Source organism: Phoenix dactylifera, chromosome 18, assembly GCF_009389715.1.
Source record: "Phoenix dactylifera cultivar Barhee BC4 chromosome 18, palm_55x_up_171113_PBpolish2nd_filt_p, whole genome shotgun sequence".
NCBI lineage: Eukaryota > Viridiplantae > Streptophyta > Magnoliopsida > Arecales > Arecaceae > Phoenix > Phoenix dactylifera.
The window spans coordinates 5,844,381-5,854,504 of record NC_052409.1 but is presented as its reverse complement, the minus strand read 5'-3'; the positions used below and the strand labels follow the sequence as shown (position 1 = coordinate 5,854,504).

Sequence of the window (10,124 nt, the reverse complement as noted above, 5' to 3'; positions counted from 1 at the left end):
TATCATATCATCTAAGAAATAATCTTGTAAATTTACAAATTATTAGGATAAGATTAGCTGGCAATCTGTGCACCATATGATACGTACCAAAGGACAAATTGGGAACACACAGAGAAGAGAATCTATCACAGCTGTAACCTGTTCTGATAACAGGTATTTGATGACACCATATGATCATACCAATGCGGATATTAGCGCCAAACATGCACACAGAAACATCCATCTTTACATCAGCTTAAGTTTATTCCGAGTTTCTGAAATCACTGTATTGAACAATGTTCCTCACTTCCTCTAACGACGTTACCTTTTGTTCAGCTAGAGCATGACTGCCACATGAGAAGCTCCATTGTTTCCTGTGGAAAAGGATGTGAATACCACCTTCATTTGTTTATCTTAGTAAGAATGTCAGCTTTATTTTAGTCATCAATAGAGGTTTTTATCACTCTCATTTGTAAATATTAGTTTTCTTTTAGCATTAGATTTTCATAGGAGATGCTTGGGTCCAACCAGTCCTTGACATCTTTTAGTTTGATAACAAGTTTGGTTGCATATTGTTTTTGAATTTGACTTCCACTTATTCAAATAAAAACTCTATAGGAACGAACCATTAAAATTCAAAGTTGTAAATGATCCTTTTTGTTGCTAGTTCAAATGTAGGTCTCATCTCTTTTTCATAACTCTTTTCATTTCCAAGGTACAACAGAGTACTTCATGTAATTAGATAAGAATAACATATTCAACATTCTAGTTGAATGTGGGTTTAGATTGTCATTGATTTTAGTCTCCCTCCTTATGATATCCCTTTTTGCCGCTTCTAATATTGTCTCCTTTGAAAGTTAATTTGCAGAAGAAGAAAGTGATCCACATAGGATTCCAACCAAACAAATATAAGGATGGCATTGTATTGGCTTGTACAAGGTTGTCAACCGGGAGATTCTTTACTATTCCACTACTCTGGTCATGGTTCGCAACAACGAAACTATAGTGGAGATGAAGTTGATGGCTATGATGAGACCCTCTGTCCACTGGACTTTGAAAGACAAGGAATGATTGTTGATGATGAAATCAATGCAACCATAGTCAGACCACTTCCTCCTGGTGTCAAGCTTCATGCTATTATAGATGCTTGCCACAGTGGCACTGTATTAGATCTACCATATCTTTGCAGAATGAACAGGTCAATAATCTGTTATAGTTGTTTTTTATTCTCTATCTCTATTATATCGTTATTTTCAAAAGCCATTTTTGTCTTTTCTATTGTCCTTTGTTATTATTCTTATTGGATGATGGCAATATCATGTTTGTTCATTTTATATCTTCTCCCTGCTCAGAACAAGCAACAAAATTCACTTTGCAGGATTAGATATAAGAACTATGCTAGTACTAGCATCCTTTACTGCTATGTTGTAGGACAATTGACAGTTAATACCTAGTGACTTCATTCATCTATGCATGCATAAACTGAACTATAACCTTTAGAAGGAAATGATACCGAATAACTTTATTCATCTATGCATAAATTGAACTATAACCTCTAGAAGGAAATGTGAAATTTTCACCTGATGATGAACTTGTTATTGTATACTTTTAATTTGTAGTGTCAACTATGAAGCAGTCTTTAATGTGAGCCTTCCTGTAATGGGGCTGCCTGGTCTCTTTATAGATCTGCTTTTACAGCATTCAAAATAATACAAGTTTGCACATTTTATTTATTAGTTCTTTCTACAACTATTTTTAAGCATAGAACACCCACTTAACTTAAGTTTGCTTCAAGGAACATCTGTTCTGATTGTTTTCAACTCATATGATCTCTAGACTACACATGGAAGCAGAACGCTGAGAGATACTCACTGCTCTTGATGATTATTTTTCTTGTTTATTTCCTACATTTGATGCAACTTTCTATTTCATGGTTACATGGCAAGAATGTGGCTGGGACTTTGTAAAATGTTCTTAATCAATATCTGCCATTCATGGAAGTAAAATGAGTTTGATATGTTTGAGTTTTCTCCTTGTTTTCAAAAAAAAAACAAATAGGAAACTCTATACTGCTAACAAGTGCCTGATGAGCATAGGCATGTCTAGCATGCAATGTTAAAAACCATAGTACTTAATGGGTTTTAAGCAAGTTAGTTCCAAGATGGAGAGAGCTTTCTGAAAGTTGATGCTACAATATATTGTATCAATCAAAAGTAATCCTTGTTCTTCTGGTAATGCAGTATATCTTGAATTTCATGGCCTTATTCATTCACGGGATGGATTTTTAATATTTTATAATCATTAAAAGAGTCCAGAGTATATCTTCACAAGCTTGAATCTTCATGATTTAACAGCATGCTATAATTGTAAGAAGTAGGACAGTACATGTCATAGAGCCTATCAGAAGTATGCTAAATGTGTAGCCATGACAAGAAAGTCCATCTCTTCTAGTCTCTTATTTTGTAATTTGTCTTGCTTAGCAGATGACAAATTAACAATTAGAACAGGAAGCGACATTTACTGTACGGCGTTCTTGGTTTTCTTCTTTTTTGCAAGATTAGAATCTCCTCCATTTTATTTTTGATTCCTCGGACTCTAAATTAGTTTTTTGATACAAGACTCAAATACATTAGTCAGTACTGGGTTTGCATTAATATCTCTTGTAAAGGTTGAGAAAATTTGTCCTTTCTTGCCATCATTTAAACAGGCATTTGTCATAATTATAGTCAGCCTAACTCAGCACATCATGAATTATGTTAAATAATGGGTTTTGTAAGATTTAATAACTTTCTTTTGATCAAACTAAATTCGAGAAATAAATAAATAATTTAGAGGGTTTGGACATGGCTGGATTGTAAAGGCACATCAATGATCTAGGTGGTGCAGCCCTTGGGTTAGCTCTGCACTCAAGATGGTCCAGACTCCAGAGGCTATTTTAAGGCCGGACAAGACTTTGAGTTTCATTAGTATTATATGCATGTAGCTCCTCTATGCATCTTTAATTTAAGATACATATTTTTTAATCTTGCAAAACTCTGGGCTTATGTGTTATGCTGTTCTAAAGCATATGGTCTTTTTTTCTCAAATTATGTATACCCTTGTAAGTGATTCTCCCATGCTCTTAAAATGTAAAATTTTAATAGTAGCTTCCTTTTCTGAGTCCCTTTCTCCGATAATCCTTAAACCCTATGTTTCCTTTTGAAAACCTAGGCTTCCTTCACAAGTAATTCTTCTATGCGGTTTTAAACTAATTTTCATTTGTAATTTTAAAACCTGTAGGCAATATTAAGCTCATAAGTTGTTCTAAAGTTTCAACCTTAACAATCATGTCAAAAGTTTATGGTTCCTGAAATTCCTGGCTCTAGAATTGGTTCCAATTTTAAAATTGTTTTGACAGTTGTATTTAATTGTCAAATCCTTACCTAGTCTTGTATGGAAATATGGGCTTTAGTTAGTTTTGATTTCTCCCTTGAAAATTATGAAGATCATGCCAGTCTTTGAATCGTATATTGTCCTTTGACTTGAAAATCATGTATTATTGGAAAGGTTTCAAAACAGATACATGTTAAATATATGTATGCATGCACTTATGTATGTATCTATGTATGTAGACCCTTGCAAGCGGTATGAGTAACTTATTTGATTATTAAAGAGGATACAAGTGGACCTGCAACTAGATGGTATTATGCACGCCACATCCGATTTATCAACAAGGATGCAAGTGGATATTTAACTAGCTAAATTAATAGACCTCAAGGACAATGTGTGGCCTCATCTGTTTTAGCAAAAAATGGTATTAAGTGGTCTCAATTTGAACTATTAGCAAGCATATAGGGACATAGATAGGTAGAGTTGCATAAGCAATGAGGATATAAGTAGCCTTGAGGATATAAGTAAACTTTTATAATAAATATGAACTTATTTAAATTATTTTCTGAACCTTTGCTTAAAAAGAGATCTTACTCTATTTATTTAATTTTTCTTTTGAAGTTGTATTTTAATAAACGTTTTATTCCATACCAAAATTTTTGATTTTCATTATTTCTCTATAAAATGTTTTTATTGAACCTTCACTTGAATTTTTCAGTGATAATTTGATAACTATGCTATGTTTTAAAGGTTGTTTTTTTTTTCAACGAGAACTTAAATTCTTTGATAAAAAAGTTATTTTGTAAGTTGTGTTGCTCACAATCTATTTTACAATATTTCTAGTGTGGTTGATGAGAGCTGTAGTGGACTTTTCCCAAAGACAAGATGATTCAATTTGTTTAAATTGCTTTTGGTCTAGTGATTTTTTTGAAGCGATGCTGAAATACTGAAATTTGGGCTTTCTTTGTCATCGTTGAACATACGGTTATATGTATAAACAGGCTATATTTCAGTTTTGCAATGAAATTTGTCTAAGAGATATGGCTTGCAGCACACTCATTCATTCTCTATTCAATCATATGGTCTCTTACAATGATGGTTCAATATCACTGTTACTTTTGATCAATTAACAATAGTCATTCTGGAATCCAAATAAGTTTATTGCTGATGTTTATTGTTGTATGTGTTTTGGCCTGCATGACATTTTTATTTGAAATCTGAAACATTTGAAGCAGTAGCTGCTCTTGGATGTAAATGAACATAAAGAAGGGTCGTGACTGCTGATCCTCAAAATTTGAGTTTAATTGTCACCTTTCAGTCACATAAAAAGTTATTAATTTAAAATGAAGAGCATTGAAACAAATGCAAACATTTCACTAGCTTTTGTTTTTTTTAAAGTTCTTGAATCAAAAGAAAAACAAAAGCTTAAAACGGCTTGCAATTAAATAAAATAACCTATAAAGTTTGTCAAATCTTTTCCCCGAAGTTTCTCTAGGCTCTTTTCAAAGAATGAAAGGGGCTTTTGCAACAATGATCGATTTTGGCTTTGTGATGAACAGCCAGTTGCTGCTATCTGAAGAATGAAAAGCAACAATTATGTAGCACTTTGCTTGCAAGTCTTATCTTTCATTCAAATGGTAATCCACTATCTTCTCCTAAATCTTGTTCTTCTTCTTTGCTAGTCATTGAGTTCTTCTAAACTTCCATATTTCTCCTATAAGTAAAATTTGCATTCTTGTCAAGTATAATAGGCACTTAGAATTTATTTAGTTGCATTTTGTTGATAATATTGGCAGCAGAATAATACCGAGATGTGATACGGTTCCTGAATTCAGATTGTGCTTTGGGCCATTAAAATATGTCCCCTAAATGTAATAGTTATAATGGATTTGATGTAGGAGTGGGAGTATGTATGGGAAGATATGCCCACGATCTGGTATTTGGAAAGGTACAAGTGGTGTGAAGTCATCTCCTTCAGCGGTTGTGATGACAACCAAACCTCCGCTGATACCTCGGTAACCTCTTATTGCTTTATATACAGTCAATAAATATAGCGATGGGTTCAAACCAGAAATATATTAATTAAGCAGAATTAGGCAGCACAGATGTATGCTTTGCCAAAACCCACAGTAGTTATTTAAAAATAATTGTATTTTTAAATAACTTGAGGTACTTGATCAGATATTCCAGATAATGTGAAAATTTAGATTTGGCCATATCATCTGCCTTATTTAGAGTGACAACAGTGTGGCGGTCTGCTCTTCACCTCTCTAAGATGAAAATTATGCTGTTGTTTGACTATTCTGATCGTCATTCTAGATTTTCTGAAAGCCTAAGAAAATATCTCAAACAACTGAAGTATTCATCTACAGAACCTAACTATAATGCTGTGAATCTCAATAAAATAATTTCTTTGAATTATTAAAGATAAAAGAATTGTATCAGATTAGTCCTGACAGTTTTTTATTGGCAGACTAATCATTAGCTAAAAATCTGCTATCAAATCATTAAATATACTATCTCATGAGTCAGTAAACAGGTGCTGTTAAATTGTTAATGATTATAAATTAGCAAAAATTTCTCAGCTTGTTCAGAGGTGACTGTTTGACAATTATTAGTCTGCATAGGCTATGCAAACTATCTATACTAACAAACTAGCAAAGATTGTGGTTGTTTCCTTAAACATGTATCATTTGCTTCTCCAATTTTCTTCTAACCTGATATACTAAATCTGTCATGTTTCATATGAGACAGGCTCTGTCAAGGATCACCTCAACAGGCGCCATGACTTACTGTTTTATCCAAGCCATCGAGAAGGGAAATGAAAACACATATGGAAGTATGCTAAATTCCATGCGATCAACCATCAGAAACACCAGTAATACAATGAGTGGTGGTCCTGTTACATCACTCCTTACCATGCTGTTGACTGGAGGCAGTCTAGGTGGTGGATTGCGACAGGTATTTTTCCACGTATCACTCTTGTACTTGCTTGACATATAGATCAGTTTGGTCCATCCATGGCCATCATGAAGATGGCCATTCAACATGCAGAGAATTCTTTAACTATGCATTTACATACATAGAGCTTTTTAACACACACCGGACTGGCTGGTCGGACTAGACAACTGGTGAACCGGACCTTGACCAGTCTGGTTTCCTATTGGGACTGGAAATGCTATCAGACTGGTCAAAAATTGCCAACCCAACATGTTTTTCGAAAAGGCTGGTGAACCGGGCGGGTTAAAACCAGGTGAACTGGGGTTTTATAGAGTCAAAAAAGTAGTGCTTTAACCTGGGGGGGGGAGATTTGAATCTTTGACATTTGGTATTCTATGAAATCTTTCAACCACTACAATTTAGGTTATTGTTTTATCTAGATGCTGTTTATACTTATTTTATGTCATTAGGTGAAGCTATTTTAAATAGGTCTTTCATAATCAATTGTTTTCATGAAAAATATATCAGTTCTTTTTTTCCTCTGGTAGAAAATGAATATATATTCACTCATTTTTCGATATTTTTGAAACTTTGCTTTTACCAAAAATAATATTTATAATATTACAAATATCAATTAGTTCCATATATTTTTTCCTATATCATATGCATTTTTTTATAATTTTTAGAAAAATCAAGTGATTCATGATTGTTTTCTATTTATGCTGCAACTAAAGGATAGTGTAGAATGTTGACCATGCAATTTATAGAATAGTATTTAAAGTAGAAATTTTACCAATAGTTACGCATATTTAATTTTTATTAATTATTTTTATATTTCTTAAGTTTTTAGAATGTCTTTTAATGTGAACCTGAATCGGCTGGCTGACCCAACTCAAACCAATCACCCAATGATTCAGACCCATGGCCACATCGATCTCCAATCTGGGTTCAGTAACTATGGGTACACGTATTGTTTAAGGCTGTCAATGAGCCGGGTGGGCCAAGGCTCAAAGTGCCTCAAACTGAGAGCTCAGGCCCAAGCATGGCTCGCTTGGATCAAGCCTGAGAGCCTGAGAGCGTCATGTCCAGGTCCAACCCAATTGCTGGTAATATTTTTTGCCGAGCAGGGCCTAAGTTGGGCCCCTGTAGGTTTTTGAGAAAGATTTCTGTCTGGGTCCAACCTGGAATCTGTCAGGCCCTTTGATTTAGGGCCGGCTGGGGCTTTTGGGATAAAAAAAGTCAACCCCAAGCCCAGTTTCTCTCAGCCGGGTCATCAGGCTGCTCAGGCCGGAGAGCCCATCGATAGCTCTAATATTGTGAACTTAATCTACAGTTCATTTAAATAAACTAAGGATCATTTTCCATGTTTTATCTGCAGGATCCACAGCTGACTTCCAACACTATGTTTGATGCATACAGCAAGCCATTCTCTTATGAGTTGCATTCCTGCCAGCCTTCTCTTATCACAATCATGCAGCATGTTCGATTCCTTCTTGGTCTACTTCTTTGCAGTTGTGTGCACTAGGGATCGGCGATTTTAAGGATTCTCTGTTTACCTCTCCTTGCTAATGGTTGTGTTATTATTAACTCGTGCAATACATATTTTACTTATATTATCTGGGGGGGTGTGGGATAAAGAGAACCTTTCATAAAATTGAGAAGACAGTTTGGCAAGCAGGGAGAGGTATCTTCTTGGTTAATTATTTGAAACTCTTGCTGCTGGGAGTATTGCAAAACATTGATAAACTATGCAATTTGAGGCGATATCTTTTCAGTTATATATCTCGAGCTCTTGCAACTAAGGATTATTGAAAGCATTTGATAATGATGCAGTTTGAGATGGCTCAGCTGTACAAGTAGCATTCATGTCCTACAATTTTAGTAATCTGCTATACTTGAGATCAATCTGATAGTGGACCCAACTGATGCTGTTCTACCTTGAACCGGAGATGAGATATCATCATCTTGTATCCTGTTATTGAAGCTGGGTTCTTGCAGTTTATCTGAACATCATGTTCCTACTCCCATTAGTTATCCAAGTACACTAATATGTAATGACCGATGAAATCCACAAGAAAAACCAAATAAGGAAATGCGAAAGGGAGAAGTTACCAGTCAGGCAACCCCAAGATTTGAGCACCAACTTTTCTGGGTGTTTTCTAATATATGTGAACTTCTGGGAATTTTGAGATCTTGCAGCTTTCGCTGCTGGTTGGCAAACAGCCAGGTTCGAGGTTGGTGAAGGAGGAGGGAGAGTAAACAGGCTTAATTCTGCTGTCACTGGATTTTGAGAATGGTGCATATTGTACAAAGTATTGCAATAGGCTAAAGATTCTGAGCTCAAGGGCCTATGGCCTTCCCTAAACTTTTTAATTCTCTTTCGCTTCCCGTAGCTCCACTTCCAAGGTGATTCTTCTTCAAATTAAGTATTCATACTGGAAGTAGATTTTGTCAATTTCAGATCTTACAAGTCAGCCACCTTTCTTCTGGTATGCTGAGGATTATTTTTAAAGCACCTTCATAACCTAAAAAAGTTGTGCATATTAAATTTTCGATAGTTTGGTCATTATGATAGTAAAAAATTGACACGGCTTTCAGTATAGGATTAATATGGAGTTTGTGTAATTTTATAAAAGGATTTAGTGATTTGTATGTTAAAGGAAGAGTCCAGATGGTATATTACAAGTTGAGCATAGAAGAAGTCAGCTTCATTGAATAATGAACAACACAAAGGTTCTGTGGAACTGTCAAATCTATAAGAGAAGTATTTTCAACAAACGAGCCCTAACCTTCCCTTGAAGTGGCTGTAACCGCCCATGCAATTTTCCAAGCTCTCTCATGAATAAATTAGCTGACCTAATCCCAATTACTATTTCTCCCAAATCAGCTCTATAAATTCAAGAATTTGATTCCTTCCATCCTCTTCTGCATCTCCTAAACTGTGGGAAAATGACCTTGAACTCTTCCCTTAAGCTCGCAGCGTTTTGGTTCCACTGATACCGCAAACCTAAATTGGAACATCTAAAAGCTTGTTATTTTGTTGCATGGTCTTGGTAAACAGCCCTCCAAACCAATATATGTTCAGAAAGTTCCCCTTCTTGCCGCCTGATCTGAGTTCACTAAAACAAAAGATAGAAAGCATTTTTAGCACAAATTCTCTTTTCCTTTTAACATAGAACTGAAAGGTAGAGAGTTAACATCAATCTACTACAGGACTGGAGGCAAGAATCCTTCTGCTGTAACAGATAAAAGAGTGCAGAAAGTAAGCCATTTTGCATCATAAGTGCATCATCAGATTGAAATCGGTCTGCCTTTTGATTTCTGGTAAGAGAATTAGTCCTCTCTTGCTTTCATTTTCCATCAGAAGTTCAAGCAGGAGACAGGTGGCTAGCATGCACTGGTGGCACAACCATTTCAGCCTGCAATATCTGCTTCACAGATTGAATATGATTAGGATATTGAATATAAATGCAAAAGTAACTCATATATTACACTTTATGTGTAAAATGCTATCCTCTTTTTTCATTATTTAAATACAACAAACAAATGATGGTACGAGAAACAGGAAAGGCATAGCCATATCCACTCAATCACCTGATTCCTTTAAGGGATCCTAAATATTCTACCATGTTGCACACTTCAATTTAAAAACTGCCTGTCAAGCATACAATCCATTAAATCAAAATGATCACCATAGGAAAGAAAATTAATAGAGGCATTGATAATGTCACTACATTACTTTAGAGTTTGAGAGATACATAAGAATAAAGAGGATTGCAAACATATTTGGATATTCGGATACAGATCAGATATTTGTTTATCCTGTATCCACACAT

At 35.0% G+C, this 10,124-nt stretch overlaps 1 pseudogene; it reads left to right on the top strand.

Moving 5' to 3' along the window:
• The first annotated feature begins 626 nt into the window (after positions 1 to 626).
• On the top strand, positions 627 to 7,813 carry LOC120104471 (annotated as a pseudogene).
• The last annotated feature ends 2,311 nt before the right edge of the window (positions 7,814 to 10,124 follow it).